Source organism: Panthera onca, chromosome B3, assembly GCF_046562875.1.
Source record: "Panthera onca isolate mPanOnc1 chromosome B3, mPanOnc1 haplotype 2, whole genome shotgun sequence".
In the NCBI taxonomy this organism is placed as follows: Eukaryota; Metazoa; Chordata; class Mammalia; order Carnivora; family Felidae; genus Panthera; species Panthera onca.
In genome coordinates, this window is record NC_138344.1 from 32,094,861 (window position 1) to 32,112,233 (window position 17,373).

A 17,373-nucleotide genomic window follows, 5' to 3' on the forward strand; every position below is an offset into this window, starting at 1 on the left:
CACGCCAGCACCTGGCCGAAGGAGGCGGACAGTATTTCTTTCCCACCTCGTTCCCTGTTTTTTCCCGTTTCTGGAACTATACTATCCCCCAGACTCTAGGAGACTCTGGGAGATCCCCACATCTGGCCTGCTGAGTAGGTCTGTGAGTGTTCCAGAGACCAGATGCAGGCAGCTTATTACTGGGATTCTCAAAAGGAACAGGAGGAGCAGGACTCCCGTGGCCTCTGCCCTCTGTGTGGGGGACGTTCTCTGCAAGGCAGGATGTGAAGGGTAGATCTTACTTCCTCTGTGTCTCAAAGTCTTTCACTCACGCAGCTGGGGAGGGGCTGCACCTGCCTGGAGTAAGCCAGCATTCAGGGCACAGAGGCTCCCTTGACCCTGACCCAAACTCACCAATCTGGTGTCATCATAAGCACGCAACACCTGGAGGCAGAAGGTTCCAGGACGTTTCTCCTTCCCGTCCTGTCCCTACTCCTACCCCACTCTCCACCCCGCTCCAAGCCCCATACTCTTCCTTCCTTCAGCCTTTCAGGCCAGAGTGGCCCTGCAAGCTTCTCTTTGAAGTCTTTGACCAAGCTGGGGACAGTGCTGTCATGGGAATTGTTCCTGCCCCTCATGGGCAGATCCCACAGACTCGGGATGCTGCTCTGCTGGCAAAGCATTTCTTTCCATGAATGGGATTGTTGCAGAAAAACATCTGGCCAAGAACATGAAGCCAGTCAGTGTTATGGGGGCAATTTTCTGAGACAGAATCTGAGAAAGACAATTTTATAACCTGAACTCACATTGACCCTGACCTTGGCCAAGACTGGTCTTGACCACAGAATCTTAAATTGAGGCCTAAAAAACATTTACAGAAACTCTACTTCACAGATAGAGAAATTAAGCTTCAGAGAGGGCAGTAACTTGCTCAATGTCACACAGCAAAGCAAAGACAGACCTATTACTAGAATCTAGTCTCTTGCCTCCTGGCATAGTATCTTTAGATCTCAGTAAAAGGTGATGTTTTAAAGCCAGGCTTTGAAGAAAAGAGGAGAAACTCCCAGATGAGAGGGTCTCTTGCGAAAGTTTAATGAAGGAGTCCTGGAAGCTGTTACTTTCTGGGGCATGGGCAACTTTTGTCCTCTTCTCACTCTGTGGTTGGGCCAGGCGATGGCCAGAAAGGGGTGGGTTCTGCTCATCACCCTCACCCCGGTGGACGGGGATGCGGGGGTGGGGGCACAGGCCTGGGGTGGGCATTGCCTCCTCGGTTCCAGTCTTCTAGAGTAGCAGCAGCCGCTGCAGGGGCACGTGATGCCACTGCGCAGAGAGGCTGAGATAAGAAGGGGGATTGATCTTTCTGCTGCTTCAAAGAGAATACAAGCCATCCCTGTCATGGCTGTTGATCAAAGGCTCTGCAGAGGATGTTTTATGTGCCCTACCCTGCCCCCATCCCAGGCCTGTGGAGGCAGGGCCCCCAGTCCTTACGCTGAGGCCTTCCTCCAAGCCTCGCTGCAAACCAGAGAGACCCCCAACCTTCCAGCCTGGATCCCACAGCAGCCACCAGGAGCCAGGGGTTCAAATGCTCCGCCAGCCTTTTCTCCAGACAGCTCGGCCCAAGGTCAGATCCGTGGGAAGTAATACTATCTGCATTGTACAGATGAGAAATCGAGGCATAGAGAGGTTAAGTAACTTGTGCAGAGCCATGAGCTAGTTAACCGTTGGGAAACCCCCATTCTTACAGAATTACGTCCTCAGAAAGTCCCCTGTCTGATGGCAGGAGTGGGCTCCTCCCTCTGGAGCTGCCAGTTCATCTAGCATGTGTAGATCCCAGAAAGACTGAAAATATTCTCTGTGAAAAAGGAAGGATGCTTCTAAAATATCTCATTTCAAACATCTGGAAAAATCCAAATTTTTAAATTTCGCTTTGTCTCTCTGGTGGGACAGAAGGCAGATTTTTCCCACCCTTTCCCATCCTCTGCATCCCCCATCCCCCACAACACTACTCAACGCCATTTATCTGCAAATAGTGTTCTGCCTTCTGTATAAAAATCCTTAAATGTTTATTTATTAATACAGTGCAAATTCCAAATTCTTTAGCCTGGCATTCAAGGCTCTAAAAAAACCCTTGAGAGGCCACATGGCCTAGAGGTTAAGAGTGCGGGCTCTGGGACCAAACCTCCCAGGTTAGCACCCCAGCTTCTCCACCTCCTAGATTTTGACTCATGGATTGTTTAGAAGTGTGTTGCTTAATTTCCAGTAATTGGAAGATTTTCCAGATATCTTTCTGTTATTCATTTTGAATTTAATTGCATTACGGTCAGAGAACACATTTTGTTTGTATGACTTCAATTTTTAACCATCTGTTAAGGTTTCTTTTATTAACCAGAATATGGTCTATAGTGGATGATCCACGAGCAACTTGAAAAGGAGGTACATTCTGCTATTGTTGGTGGAGTGTTCTATAAATGTCAATTAGTTCAAGTTGACTGAGAGTGTTGTTCAGGTCTTCTATATCCTTGCTGATTTTCTCTCTATTTTCTACCAGTTACTGAGCAATGAGTCCCTAAGCAAAACTGGATTTGTCCATTTCTCCTTTTAGTTGTATCGGTTTTTTGCTTTGTGTATTTTGAAGGTCTGTTGTTTGGGGCATACACATTTTGGATTGTTACGTCTTCCGAATGAATTCATCTTTTTATCATTATGGAATATTCCTCTTTATCTCTAAGTTTTCTTCTTCAGGAGTCTGCTTTGTCTGATATTAAGATAGTCATTCCAGCTTTTTAAAAAAAAATTAATGTTCCAGGCTATATTTCTTTCATCCTTTTGCTTTTAACCTATGTCATTATATTTAAAGTGAGTTTCTTACAGACAGCATATAGTAGGTCTTGCTTTTTAAAAATCTAATTTGACAATCTCTGTCTTTTAATTGGTATGTTCAAACCATTTACATGTGATATATTTATTGATAAGGTTGGATTTAGGTGTCCCATTTTATTATTTGGTTTTGGTTTGTCCTCTCTATTTTTCATTCCCTGGCTTCCTTTTTTCTGCTTCCTCTTGAATTATTTGAATATTGTCTTAGTGTTCCATTTTTATTTTTCTGTTGGCTTTTTGACTACATCTTTTTGTTTATGTGGTTGTTCTAGGGATTATGATACATGTACCCAATTCAGCATCGTGATCTATTTAGGGTTAATATTTTACCACTTCATGTGGTATATATGACTCCTGCACCCATGTAGGCTCCCCTCCTCCCATCACTGTAGCTGCTGTATGCAGGAAAATAGTCTATTATATTTACCCAACTATTTTCATGTTTATTTCTATTTTTAATTTATTTTTATTAAAAAAATTTTTTGACATTTATTCATTTTTGAGAGACAGAGACAGAGCACAAGTGGGGGTGGGGCAGAGAGAGAGGGAGACACAGAATCTGAAGCAGGCTCCAGGCTCCGAGCTGTCAGCACAGAGCCCGATTTGGGGCTTGAACTGATGAACCGTGAGATCATGACCTGAGCTGAGGTTGGACACTTAACTGCCTGAGCCACCCAGATGCCTCTTTTTTCTCTTCTTTTATTCTAAAGTCCCAAGTTTCTTTCTGATAGCACTTATCTTTTTCTTTTCTTTTCTAAGTTTTTATTTATTTAAATAATCTCTACACCCAATGTGGGGCTCAAACTCATGACCCCGAGACCAAGATTTGCACACTTTTCCAATTGAGCCAGTCAGGCACCCCACTTATTTTCTTTTTTTTAAATTTTTTTCTTATGTTTTATATTTGAGAGAGGGACAGAGAGCGAGTAGGGGAGGGGCAGAGAGACAGAGACAAAATCCGAAGCAGGCTCCAGGCTCTGAGCTGTCAGCATAGAGCCCAATGTGGGGCTCAAACTCACAAACTGTGAGATTGTGACCTGAGCCAAAGTCAGACACTTAACCGATTGAGCCACCCAGGCACCCCAACCCCACTTCTCTTCTTAATGAATTTCTTCTAACATTTCTTTTAGAGCTGAAATGCTGTCAATGAATTCCCTTAGTTTTCCTTCCTCTGATAATATCTGTTTTGGGGAAGGAGCTTAAGAAAAGATATTTTCACTGGATATAGAATTCTGGGTTGACATTTCTTTCCCTTCAGCACTTTAGAGATACTGTTCCACTGTCCTCTGGCCTCCATGGATTCTGATAGGAAATCTGTAGTCTTCTTAATTGTTGTTCCCTTGTATATAATGTATGACTTTCCTCTGCTTGTTTTCAAAAAAAAATTTTTCTTTATCCTTGATTTTCATTAGTTTGATTAAGATGTATTTGGGTCAGGGGCACCTGGGTGGCTCAGTTGGCTGGGCGTCCGACTTCAGCCCAGGTCATGATCTCACAGTCTGTGAGTTCGAGCCCTATGTCGGGCTCTGTGCTGACAGCTCAGAGCTTGGAGCCTGCTCCGGATTCTGTGTCTCCCTCTCTCTCTCTGCCCCTCCCCTGCTCATGCTCTGTCTCTCTCTGTCTCAAAAAGAAAAAAAAAAGATGTATTTGGGTCAGGTTTTCTTTGAATTTATCCTTTTGGGGGGGTTTACTGAGAGTCCTGAATCTACAAATTTATGTCTCTTCACCAAATTTGGAAGGTTTTCAGCCATGGTTTCTTCAATTCTTTTTTTTCTACACCGAGTTTTTTTTCATTTCTACCTGAAACTCCAATGACATGAATGTTAGACTTTCTAATGTTGTCCCATAAGTCCCTCAAGCTATATTCATTATTTTTCCAATTTTTTTAGCCTCTGCTGTTCGGATTCAATAATTTCTATGAATCTATTTTCAAGCTCACTGACTTTTCTCTCTGTTATCTCCATTTTGCTATTGAGCCTATAGAGTGAATTTTTTATATCAGTTATTGAATTTTTATGTTATAAAATTTAATTATATAAAATAAGTTACAAAATTTCCCTTTGGTTCTTTTTGGTAGTTTTTATTTTGTTCCTGACGGTTTCCATCTTTCCATTCATTTCAAGATCATTCTTCCTTACTTCGTGGATTATAGTTATAATAGCTACTTTAAAGTATGTCTGTGATAATGCCATCATCTGGTCATCTTGAGGCCAGCATTTATTAATTGTCTCTTCCTTTGAGAGTAATTATGATCTTCCTGGTTCTTTGTTTGTAATTTAGGGCATTTGAATATTATGTAATCAGCCTCATTTTTTTTTCAGACCACAAGTCCTCACCTGCCTTTTGCTTTGAGTCAATTCTACACATTCACAGCTCAAGGGTGGGTGTAGGACTTCATACATAGATTCTCCAGCTCTCCATAAGTGCCTTCATACTCCCTGACTCCCACCTCCTGGTCTCTAGGCTAGAATCTGGGATTTGGGCCTCTCCATACTGTCATACATTTCCTTTGACTGCATCCACCTTCAGGGTGAAGCAGTAAGATAAAAGAGAAAAAAAGGGAACAGAACTTCCCTACACTCCCCACAGGGGCCCTGTTTCTCAGTTTTTCCAGTCAGAAAGAATGATTTGTTCTCGGAATTTTAGGTTTTGCACCCCAAACATTGCCAGAGGATAGCTTCAAGATTGGGGCTTTCCTTGGGGCACACCCTGGAGAGTAAAAGAGAAGCAACTGAGATTATTCTCTCCACCCCACTCTCTATCCTGCTGGTCCCTGTCCCCATTCCTCTGGCTGGAAAGAGAAGGGTTCTCTTTGAGCTTTTTCTGTTTGTGCCCACTGCACAGATCTGGGATTTAGGCCCTCTAGAGTCCAATCTGGGAGGTATGGGAGGGAAGAAACTCAGGAACCACATTGCCATATTGGTCAATCTTTAGTGTTTATTCCCCCAATCTACCTGCTTTTATTTTTCAGAGTCCATTGACAGTGCTGTATGTATCTATTGCAGGGTTTTTGTTTGCACTCAGTGGGAGAGAGAGGGTAAAGTGTGGTTACTCTGTCTTAGCAGTAACCAGAGGCCTGTAGACAAGTAATTTTAAGGGATAATTTGACTAATTTTGTCAACAATATGGCAATATTTAAGAGAAATTCAAAGTATATTTGTAAATTTAATTTATTAGAGTTACAACAGTTTTTCAAGTACGTGATGCAAAGGTTTTGCTTGTGTAATTAGACATTTAAGTTACTTAGGAAAGTTAAATATATGAAATGTCCAAATGTAGTTGGAATTGTTTAAGCAAATTTAATTAAGTTGTAAATGGCACTGACTATTTAAGGGAGTTAGTGTTTCAACTTGAGTTAATCAAACCTTAATTGAAGAAAAAGTGAAGGTCTTGTTCTTATTTTATTACATTTATAAATAGAACAATAAGATTGGTAAGTGGAACTTAATCCTTAAGAAAAGCTCCGTTTTTAAATGTGTGTCCTTACTAAATTGAATATTAATTTTAAAAATGTAACTATAGATAGTATTTTATATACTCCCCATCTCCCTCCCCCCCTCCCCGCCCCCGCAACATGCACACCAAGAAAGCTTCACTGATGGGGGCTCACCTCCTCCAGAGACAGCCGTGTCACTCTCAGGCAACTCCCGCTGTTGGAACAATGTCCATCTTTCTACCTGAAATCCGTGGGCAGCATAGACAGTACAAGCCTTTGAAGACAGACTGGTGAATTAATTTACTCCTCTGGGACTCAGTTTCCTTATCTGCAAAATGAGAATGAAAAAGAACCTCCTTCAAAGGTTTGTTTTGGAGGTGAAGTAAGATGATGTAGGCAAAGTACATGTGTATCTGTATGTGAAGTGCTCTGCACAGAAAGCTCCAGGAGTCATTCTTGATGACGCAGACAGTTGTCTGAGGTACCAGGGGGTGGTTAAAAGATGCAGAGCTTTGGCCTCAGGAAGTCCTGTGTTCAGATCCCAGCTCTGCCTGTCCTCCTGGTTGGTTTGGAAAAGCTGCCCAGACTCTCCAAGGCTCTGTTCTTTCACCCTTCCGTGGTGCAGAGCTGAGGATCATGAACTCATAGGGTGGATTTAGGTCTTAAATGGGTTCCTGTGCTGTGTCCAGCATGATGCCCAGCATGTGGGAGGCTTGTATACACACATGGTGCTTAGCTTTCATCTTTACCGTGTAAGTTTTATTCCAAAGTGGATTCTTTGGCTGCAGGCAAGCTATTTGTCTACGCTGACCTGGATTATCTGATTAGCTTGTCTACATTGACTCAACTGAGGAGCAGGAAGCCCATGTTCTCGTCTTGGGCTTTGACACTTAGGTCAAACCCTTCTCCTTCCTGGGACTCAGTTTTCTCATCTTTAGATTGGGTATGACAGTCTCCATTCTGCCCCCACTGGACTCATGTGGCTTAGAGGTCCTGTGGATGCAGAGGGCTTAGTTCTGAGGGGTGATTTGCCTTGACAAACTTAGGAGATCTATGACAGAGCATAATTCTTGGTCTCTTCTTACCCTGGCAGGAAGTTGGATGCCCTGTGCTTCTGAGGGCTGATAATTGGCTTCCATTCTGGCCAAGCTGGAGGTTGGTAGCAGGCAGCCACTGGTGAGCTTGAGTTCTGGGTCACTTGTACATCAGCCTCCTTCAAAGCAGAAATTGCTACGGCAGGATGAGAAGGGGCACTCTTGGGGCATCTGTGCCACCCTGTCTCTGCTCAAACCCCGTGTAGCCACCATTGGCTCCCTTGCTGCTGGGCTTCTATGCATGAGGTCTGTTCCCGAGATCTGGGACGGGCAGTGAGAACATCCCCTGGCGTTTGGTTCACTTGTCTCTGGGCATCGTGACCTCTGTCAGCCATGCTAATGCTTACTGCAGCAGCAACTGGATCCTATGAGGTCACATCAAGCCCCCTGCTTCCTCCAGGAAGCCCTCCCAGCTCCTCCAACTCACACCACCCCTACCTTCCCAGAGAGTCCAAGCCAGCTCCTGCTCATACTCTGTCCTGCCTTGGACCCTTACTATTCTCTGAGTGGTTCTGTCACTTATCAATATCCCAGGTGGAGGGCTTCGGAAGGGAGGAGCCAGAACACCTCCTCCTCTACCTTGCTGACAGCCGTGTTCTGGGATGGTCCAGGGGACCTCTAAGACTGCTGGGACATGAAGTGGAGAGTGGGGGGAGGGGCAGAGAGCAGGTCCTGGCTGTGCTCCTCAGAACCCAGGCAGCAAAGAAGCTGCAAAGGAGGGGCATGCCCCACAGTGAGGCCCAAAGCATGTTGGGACCACTCTCTGGTCTCAGTAATGCAAACATCTCCTATGTGTAGAGGGCCTCATGGATTTAGAAGATCTCCCTCACCCTTGCAGCTATTTGACAAAACAGACCTGACTACTTCTTACCTGCAGAAGAGATAGACAGGTATCCAGATGTTCAAAAGAGGAATTCCCAAAGGCACAGAAGTACCTAATGTAACACCCCGACTAGAAGCTCCAGTTCCAACTTCCAGCCTCTTAATCTCTGTCTCTGACTTTCACAGAGGTGGGGTGGGAGGTGGGGTGGGAACAGAGCAGTGAGTGAACACCCACCCCCAGCCTCTCTGTGCTTACTTCAAAGACTTCTCTGCTAGAGGGAGGGGCAAACAAGGAAGGAGGCAGAGCGGACAAGCAAAGCTGGAGACTGCATCGGGTCCACTCTCATCACTGTACCTGGAAGATCTGGGGGGCTGGGCAGATGTGAGGGCAGGCCTGGTGTTCCTCCACCCTGCAGACCCAGTCCTGGCCTCAGACACCCCATGAACTCCCATCCCATGCTCCTTCCTGGTATCCCAAGGAGACACATGATCTGAGCATCTCTGGAGCTTCCCCACCTCCAAAAAAGAGCCTAGAAGAAAGGTTGGAGCAAGTAGTGACATTGGCTAGAGCCTATGGTCTCCACGTCCCTTGCCTCCCTTCCTGCACCGTATCCCAGGTTGCTCTCTAAGCACACGCCAGGCTGGCTCTCTGGCTTCCAAAATCTCTCATCCTAGTTTTTGGTAAGCTGGAGTGAAAAGGTCTTCCTGTCTCTGGATAACTGCACTGGTCCATTTTCCTCCTCTCTCTTCTCACCTGACTCTAGCAGGGAAATATGGCCAGTCAGCATTCCTTCTAACTGGCCCAGAAGAAGTTGCCGAGAGAGGAACCTTGAGTGGATGTGTGCGCGTGTGCACAAGAGAGAGAGAAAGAGGGATAGAGAGAGCCAAAGGGACAGAGAGAGACAGAGACAGAGAAAGAGAGGGAGGGAGAGGGGGATAAGGAGGGAGAGTTGTTGAGAGAATTTCTTGAAGACAGGCCAGTCCTCCCCTATCAGACAGGCAGGGACCAGCCTTGCCCAACAGATCTTTTAGGAGTGAGGACTCCTAACATCAAGGCCTCATCAGTCGCACTGGCAAGTTCAGGAAGCGGAGGATGTTGCAGTCAAAGGAAGCCAGGCTGTTAGCCACGACCATCCAAAGGTTTGGCCAGAGCTGCTAGCAGGCGGGAAGCTCTGACATGCCACTCGGAGCCAGTGAAGCGTGGTGGGAGGAACCAGGCCAGAGCAGGAGCCAGAGTGCTGGACACATAGGCAAACTTCTCAGATACTCAGCATTGACAGGGGGCAGGGTGATGAGTTAGCACCATCCCTTATTATGCAGATGGGGAAACTGAGGCTCAGAGGGGGACAGGGCCCTGCCAAATGTTCCACAGCAAGACCAGGGACTGAAAATCGATGTTTGGATTTCAACTTAGGGTTTTTTTGTGTTTTTTTTTGTTTGTTTGTTTGTTGTTTATTTAATACAAAGCATCTTGCCAGGTTGTTCCGAAATCGATAGCTAGTAAATTTATTAATCTCTATGCCTTGCCCACTCCCCAGGTGTTTTCTGGGTACTGAGCCATGTGCTGAGGCCATCGGAGATCTAGGGTTCTATGGGGCCTGCTCCCTCAGTGGCCGGGCAGGACCTACTTGCTGTTCTGCAGACATCACAGTCTGGGTTGATGACTATAGGGAGAATGTGCCTCAATAAAGCTACAGGCAGAGCACAGTGGGATATGGGGGAGGAGGGACAGACAAATGGGATTTTCCTTACTTTCACCTTACCTCATTTCCAAAAGGTTTACGGTGGCCGTGAGGCTGTGAGTCCCCCAAGGTTTCCAGGGTACGGACTTGCCCTTGAAGAGTGAACAGGATCCAGGGGAGGACAATATGGGAACAGGCATTACAGAAGGAGGGAGCAGGTTGTGCAAAAATACAGGACACGTGTGGGGCCTGGCAAAAGCCAAGGTGGCTAGAATGGAGGGTGGTGGGTGATGCACAGGGAAGGTGGACTCTCTTGAGACTCCCTGTTTGCCAGCTGGTCCACTGAGGGCGCCCTTGTAGGGAAGTCTGCCCCTCCAGAGGCTGATCTCTTTGGCCTGGCTCACTGTGTTCTCATGATGCTTCTGTTAACAAACCTCAGAATTCAGTGGCTTGAAATAATGAGCATGGAACTTACTGTCAGCTATTTCAGCTGGGCTCTGCTAGGTGGTTCTTCGGGCCTCAGTGGGGCTTGCTCACATCCCTGGAGGTGAACTGGCTCTTGGCTACCTAGGCTAGCCTTGGCTGGGTGGAGGGCGCTCCAGATGTCGCTTATCCTCCAGCAGGCTAGCTTGGGCACGGTCTCACCCGGATGGCGGAGCACCAGAAGACCGGTTCCAGTGTGAAAGCCCATTTTAAGCTTCTGCGCAAACATGTCTGCTAACATCCCATTGGCCAAGGCAAGTCACGTGGGTGGGCCCAGCGTTGAGGGGCGGGGCGGGTGGGAAAGGGCAATACAAAGTTGCAAGGTAAAGAGCACCGACCCATGGATGTGACCGCTGCAGTCATTTCTGCCAAGCCTTAGCACAGTCATCCGCACCCACCGCCCTGCAGAGGTGCAGCACAAGCCTCCAGGACCTGGGTCAGATCCTGCCTTCTCAGGGGAACCCTCCTTGATGGCCTGACCCTCAGACTAGCTCACCTGTGAAGGGTCAGGTGGCTGCACGTGTGTGCGTGTGTGTGGAGAACGGAATGTATTGTGTGAGCGTCTGTTGGTGTGCGTCTGTGTGTGTATATGGGACTGTGTGGTCGTGTGAATGCAGGAGTAGAAGTTGTAGGTGTGCATGCATGTGTGGGTGCGTTTGTGTGTGTTGCTGATCAAACCAGATGGTGGGAAGGGAACGGCGGCTGCCTGTTTCTTTATCATCTCCGCTGTGCTGGGCCGCGGAGCACAGAAGTGAATCAGACAGGTCCCAGGGCCTCCAGGAGACCCAGTTTTCTGTGGAAGACACTCCCGCCAGCAGTGACAACCCAACATGGCAAAGACCAGGACACAAGAGCACAGGACACAAAGAGAGACCAGGGCAGCCCTGGGCCCAGCCTGGCAGCCAGGAGAGGCTTTCCAAAGAAAGTGAAGCTTGAGTGGAGTCTAGAAACTGAGCAGAGGAGTAAGAACAGACCAGTGCATCTTGGAAGGGATGGGGGAATCCGTCCCCTGTGGAGGGAATAACATGGCAAAGGCCTAATGGTTAGAACTGATGCACACATTTAAGGAATGGCTGGGGCTGAGCGTGTACGTTGGAGAGAACGGGGACAAGCCTGGAGAGGTCGACAGAGACTTGTCACCACACGTTGGAATGAGGGATGCAGGGAAGCCGAGTTAGAAAGCAGGAGTGCACAGGGCAGACCAGAGGTCAGAAGACAGTGTGCGACAAGGTGGGGGGAGATGAGGAAGGTCTGAATCAGGCAGAGGGAGTGGAACCAAGAGAAGTGATTTAGAATCCGTGGGATGTAGTGACCGCGAAATGGGACCCCCAAGGCAAAGATGACCTGGTCCCAGGGTTCAGGGGCTGGAGCTTAGGGCAGGGGCATCGCCTGAAGCCTGAGGGTGAGCAGTGCTGGCACTGGTTAGAAGGCAGCAAGACATGGGCCAGGACAGCTTGGGAGCCAGTGTCCCCAGAGGTCAAGGTTATGCATTCCTGGGCTGGGCCTGGGCCGCACACAGGCTTCGGGGCCCTGACTCCGCACGGCACTTGCCTGAGGCCCCCAGTTCCAGAGTGACACTGCTCTTCCCTCCCCAGCAGCCTGGCACAGCCTGTGCGCCCCCGCCTGCTTCTTCATCTGGCACATCCTGACACAACAGTGCTGCTGACAGAGAGCAGAGCGATCTGAACAAGCCACCAAGGAAAGGAGGCATCAAAGTGCCTTCCTAGACCTGACCTCTCTCCCCAGCTCCAAAGCCTGCTTCAGACACCCCACTCACATCACAGGCCTGGGGGACCAACTGATCACCAGGGAAGCCCCAAGTCACCTGTCCCTCCCCTGGGGAGCTTCAAAGACAGAGGTCTTGGTCCCATCTGGGAACCTTTGTCACCCTCTCCTCTGAGCCTCTGGCTGACTGACATTCCTGACCCCCTCCCCTAAGGTGTCCTCTTGACCCTGGGCTCCTTATCAGAACTTGTCACCAGCTATGCCCACCCTGTCCCAGAGCAAGGGCTTCTCCCCTCTGCCAAGCGCTCGGGTCCTCGTCAGCCTTGAGTCTGGCTCAGTATGCCAGCCACCAAGCCTCTCTTTCCTGAAGAGTTGGGTCTGCCTCTTAGAGCAGCTACTGAAGGCAGAAAGGCCCCTGGATCTGAAATTAAGAACTCCTTGGTGGGAAAAGACTCCTTAAGTCTTTTCTTTCCTTCTTTTATTTAAGGGCAGGAGCTGAGTTTCAGAGCAATGCCTGACTGTGTAATCAGGAGACCTGGATTCCTGTAATTTGACTTTGGGAAACCTCTTTGGGCTTCAACTCTAAAATGGGGCCACAAAGGCTGGTCTATGAATTGAATAATGTAATGCATCTGAAAATGTTTAATAGTGCCTAGCACATAGTAGGTGCTAATTTTTTTCTTCTTCTTTTTTTTAATCTTTATTTATTTTTGAGAGAGAGATAGGGTGTGAGCAGGGGAGGAGCAGAGAGAGAGGGAGACACAGAATGCAAAGCAGGCTCCAGGCTCCGAGCTGTCAGCACAGAGCCCGACGCAGGGTTCGAACTCACGGACTGTGTGATCATGACCTGAGCCGAAGTCGGACACTCAACTGACTGAGCCACCCAGGCGCCCCAGTAGGTGCTAATTTTTCAAAAATTAAAAATTCAATATGTTCTTAAGAAGTTACCATGTACCCCTATTCCTAGTACTCAGGGAAGCCCCAATAGGGAAAATGCTCAGGGGGGAAGGACCTCAGAGAGTTCACAAGTGGGTCCTACTAAACATTCTTATTCCACACCCTGTAGCAAAGAACATGGGTCAGGTTAAATCTGGTCAGCAGGTGGCAGGGTGGGAGAGCTCGGTGCTGAGGGCACAAGACAGGCAACCAGGACTCCGGGAGCTGGGGCGAGAGACAGTGGTGTGGACTGGTGATTAGGAAAGTGAGCAGGGCCCAGCAGGTGTAAGGTTTGGACAGCTGAGAGGATAGTGAGTAAGGTATCCTCATAGTCCCAGCATGATGCTGGCCGTGGGCCCTCCAGGCAAGCCTCTGCTCTGGAGAAGAGACTTTGATTTATGAATACTGAATCTCATGATAGACCCAACAGTCCTACACTGCAGGACCTGGCCCAGGTCTCCGTGGGCCCGGGATGGTGGAACAGCATGGCTGAGGGCCTCTTGGACATCTTGGAGCCCCTGCTACTACAGACCCATCCAGGAAATGTCAGCTCTTTTGCTGCTGGAATTGGGAGCCTCAGGGAAGGCAGGCCTGGGAACCTGGGGACATAGAAACTGCATGTGGACCAGGGGGTGGCTGGAGTGTGAATCCTCGCCTTCATCTGTAGAAGCAAGCCCTGGAATTGCTGGGAGTTGGGGGGCAAGGCTGGTCAAGATACAGGGAGAGGAGAACCAGAAAAAGGCAAAGCACACCTGGGACTGCTAATGGCAGGGGCCTGCACATCGCTTCTTTCCCAGAGCACAGCCAGAGCCTGGCCCAGTGGCAATGAGTGTTGATCAAATTGATTTGATAAGAGAGATCTAGAGTGAGATACAGTCACAGAGACACGGGTGATAGAGAGAGAAGCCAAGAGATGAAAAGACATGCATACTCAGGGATAAAACCCTAGAGATAATGGAAATGGAGAAGGGAGAGAGGAGAAAAACAAAACTGAGCAGAGACAGAGAAGGAGAGAGAAGATAGTGTCTTCACCAAGTCCCAAAATAGCAGCTGCTGGTGCCGGCAGCCTGCCCTGAGATGGCCCCTTAATTGGGGCTGAATTCAGCATTCTCTGAGCCCAGCACGGATGTCACAGGACGGTGTGTGCTGGGCCAAGGTTGTCAGAAAAGGCCCAGCTGGAGCTGGAATGTGTATCGAGTGTGTGGCTTCCTGCCCTGGGCTCCCCACACCCCCTCTAACTCCCATCCTGTACACGGGCCCAGACCAGAGATGCTGCTCTGAGGGGAGGTGACAGACAGCTCTGGGGAGGTCAGGGTATCACCTGCTCCGCCGGGGAGCAGGGAGAGGGACTGGACTAAGGAGCAAGGAGAGGGTGGAGGGGAGTGGATGATCCTTGCATTTGGGGAAGAGGTGATGGTTGGACCGTTGGATACTTAGTGCTGTTATCTTAGGGCCAAGTTACACTTTCACATAACTCTCTTAACAGGCTGATTTGTCTGCCCACGTCCTCTCTTCCAGATGCCAGCACCCAGTTGTGTGACCCAAGCAGCCATAATTTAAGGTACCACCTCCTCTCCAACCCATTCCCCTATTGCTTCAGAAGAAGGGCTGGTCCTGTGTCCTAAGGGAGCATAGCCTCTGCTCTGGCCAGTTATACAAGGAGGTCTGGCCGGGCTCCATTTCCCCTTAGGATAAAATGAACACACCTGCTATTCCCCATGCCATGAGGAATTTTTGTTAGATGTCAAGAATTTTCCAGCAGCATGAAATCAAGACTAGCATACAGGATAACTGAGTGGCATGACCACCACCTCATGTCCCTGCTCCATTACATGGGAAACTTGAAACTTCTTCTACAGATTAATACCACATCTGTGCTCGTGACGTTCAGTGCTGGGTTAATTTAAAAATATTAATTGGCAATTAGTTGGAAAGTGCCCCCAGACCCAAAAAAAAGAAGGGAAGGGAATTAATATTTACATGCCAGGCACTGTGCTAAATAATTTCCCTTATGTTGTGGCATTTAATCCTCACAAGAGGCCTGGGATGTTTTTATTATCATTTCCGCTTCTGGATATGGAAAGATATTAGATAATTTGCCCAAGGTCACTTAGCTGGTTAGTGGAAGAGCTGGGGCCCAAACCCTGATCTGCCTGCCTTCAAAGCCCATTTTACTATGCCGGGTGACCCAAAGACCTCAGGGAAGCCTTGCTTCTAGATGAGAACTAGGAGAACTGTCATAGAAAGTAGAGTGAATAGTCTCTTAGGAGACTTGAGGGAAATTGATATGCAAGGCAGCTCTACTCTTGGTTGGCCTTCTTCCATGTAGTCAGATGGTGGGCAGATGTCATCAGGATGCCTAACCCAAGGGGCCAAGACTTTAGAGCTATCATAGGTTGGGTTCACCTGAAAGCAGACTCTGAGATGATTAGTTTGCAGAAAATTTACTGGGGAGCAGTCTCAGGGCTGATGCTTGTGGGGGAGGAAAGGGACAGGATTGAGCAGTGGAAGACAGTGACCTGCCAGTACAGTCTCAGCAAAGACCAAGACTTAGCTGATTCTGAAGGGTCCTGGAAGCTGGGATGATCCTTCAGAGCTGTCATGAGTTGGGGTGAGGAAGCTGGACCTTCACTCTCTATCATTGGCCATTGGGTGTTGACTGCCCTGGGAAGTGGGTCTGACCTTGGACAAGGATGCTTGCTTCAGTACAGACAATTCCCATAGAGAGTGGACAGATGAAAGCTGTCAAACAGCCACCTCCCAGCAGCTGGGAGAATAACCTGTAGGGGCCATCTGGGTGTTCAGCACAGCATTCCTGACAAAGTTTCTCTGTGACAACAGTAAGACACATGGCTGGGGAAGGCCAACTCCATGATAGACAGAAACATAAGACATAATATAGACCAGGAATGAGGATTCCCTAGGGGCAAGGGTCCCCTTGAGAGAAAGGGAATGAAGCTGGGCTGAAGAGTTCTGGAAAACACCTTGAAGTTTGCCTCTGCCTCCTGTGCCAACAATGCCAGACAGAAAAGGTGCCCAGGAAATCAAAGCTGAGGACAGAGTCACCCCTTGGCTAACATGTCCTCCAGAAAGACCCTGCATGCCTAGCCCTGAGTGGAGCTACACTGGGTGGCAGGAAAAGAGGGAGAGAATGGAAGGACAAGTAAAGGACAAGTTGGACCTGTCTCAAGGCATTCACATTCTGGCTGGGGGTGCAGCTTCATATGTGGGAGCAGGCAGAGAGTAGCCCATGGTGTGCTCCCAGGCTGTCTTGGATGGTTCTGCCAGCTCTTAGGGTAAATTAATTCAGAGAAGGAATCCAGCAAGGTGGGAAAGTCAAAGAGAGATCCTCAGAACAGAAGAGACTTAGGATAAGCCTTGAATAATGGAGAGGAGTCAGGCAAAACAAGGATCTGCACTTCTGAAATGTCCTCTCACTACCCTGCTCTGTGACCATGGGGGAAGGGAGTCATTACTCACCCAAGGTTGGTTTATCTCCAGATTAAGAGGTGACCCAGAGAAATACCCAGTCTCTATTCTTGCCTTTGTAAATACTCTGTCATCTCAGGCACCCTGGATCTGTCCATGGTTCTGAACCCCAGAGTGCTTTTCCATGCCTCACCTTGGGAGGACTAAGTCTGCAGAATTTCAGTTTCTCCTTCTGCAAGAAAATGGCAAGACGAGCCTTGTCATGTAGGGTTTATGCACGGAGGCTTCAGCCAGTGCCAGGATATCTGCCCCTGGACACTCAGGCCCTACCTTAGCTTCACTGGGCAGAGCAGGACAGGATAAACCCACCTTTCCAGTCATAAACAGAGCCCAAGGGCTACCACTTGATTCATGTTTATGAGCAGAGCATAATATGAGCAGTTTAAAGGTGGGCCTTCAAGGGAGCTCATTTTTGATAATGAACCAGTCTGTGTCTTGATTGTAGTGGTGGTAATACTGATTTATACATGTGATAAACATATAGAGCCATACATATACGCATACAAAAATGAGTGTATGCAAAACTGATTAAAGTTGAGTAAAGTCTGTAGTCTAGTTAATTACCACAATACATGTGCTAATGTCAAGTTCCTAGTTTTGAAATTGCTAAAGTTATCCCCACATTCCTTCATATCACTGGGGGAAGCTGGGTGATGAGTACTTGGGACATTTTTGTACTAATTTTGCAATTTCTTGGAACCTATAGTTATTTCAAAAAATTTTTAACTAAAAAAAACAAAACAAAACAAAAAAAACATTGTACCTAGTGGCTGGTCCTGCTTAAAAACCTCTTATCAGCTGTCTCTTCTTTACCCCATGTATATCCTTTGGGGGCCCAACTCAAGTTTTT

General features: G+C 47.9%; 1 long non-coding RNA gene across 1 annotated transcript; it reads left to right on the forward strand.

Moving 5' to 3' along the window:
• The first annotated feature begins 10,386 nt into the window (after window positions 1-10,386).
• On the forward strand, window positions 10,387-16,876 carry LOC132668353 (uncharacterized). Its single transcript, XR_009605548.2, has 3 exons — window positions 10,387-10,631; window positions 12,591-12,993; window positions 14,553-16,876. It is a non-coding gene; the product is annotated as an uncharacterized LOC132668353 (long non-coding RNA).
• The last annotated feature ends 497 nt before the right edge of the window (window positions 16,877-17,373 follow it).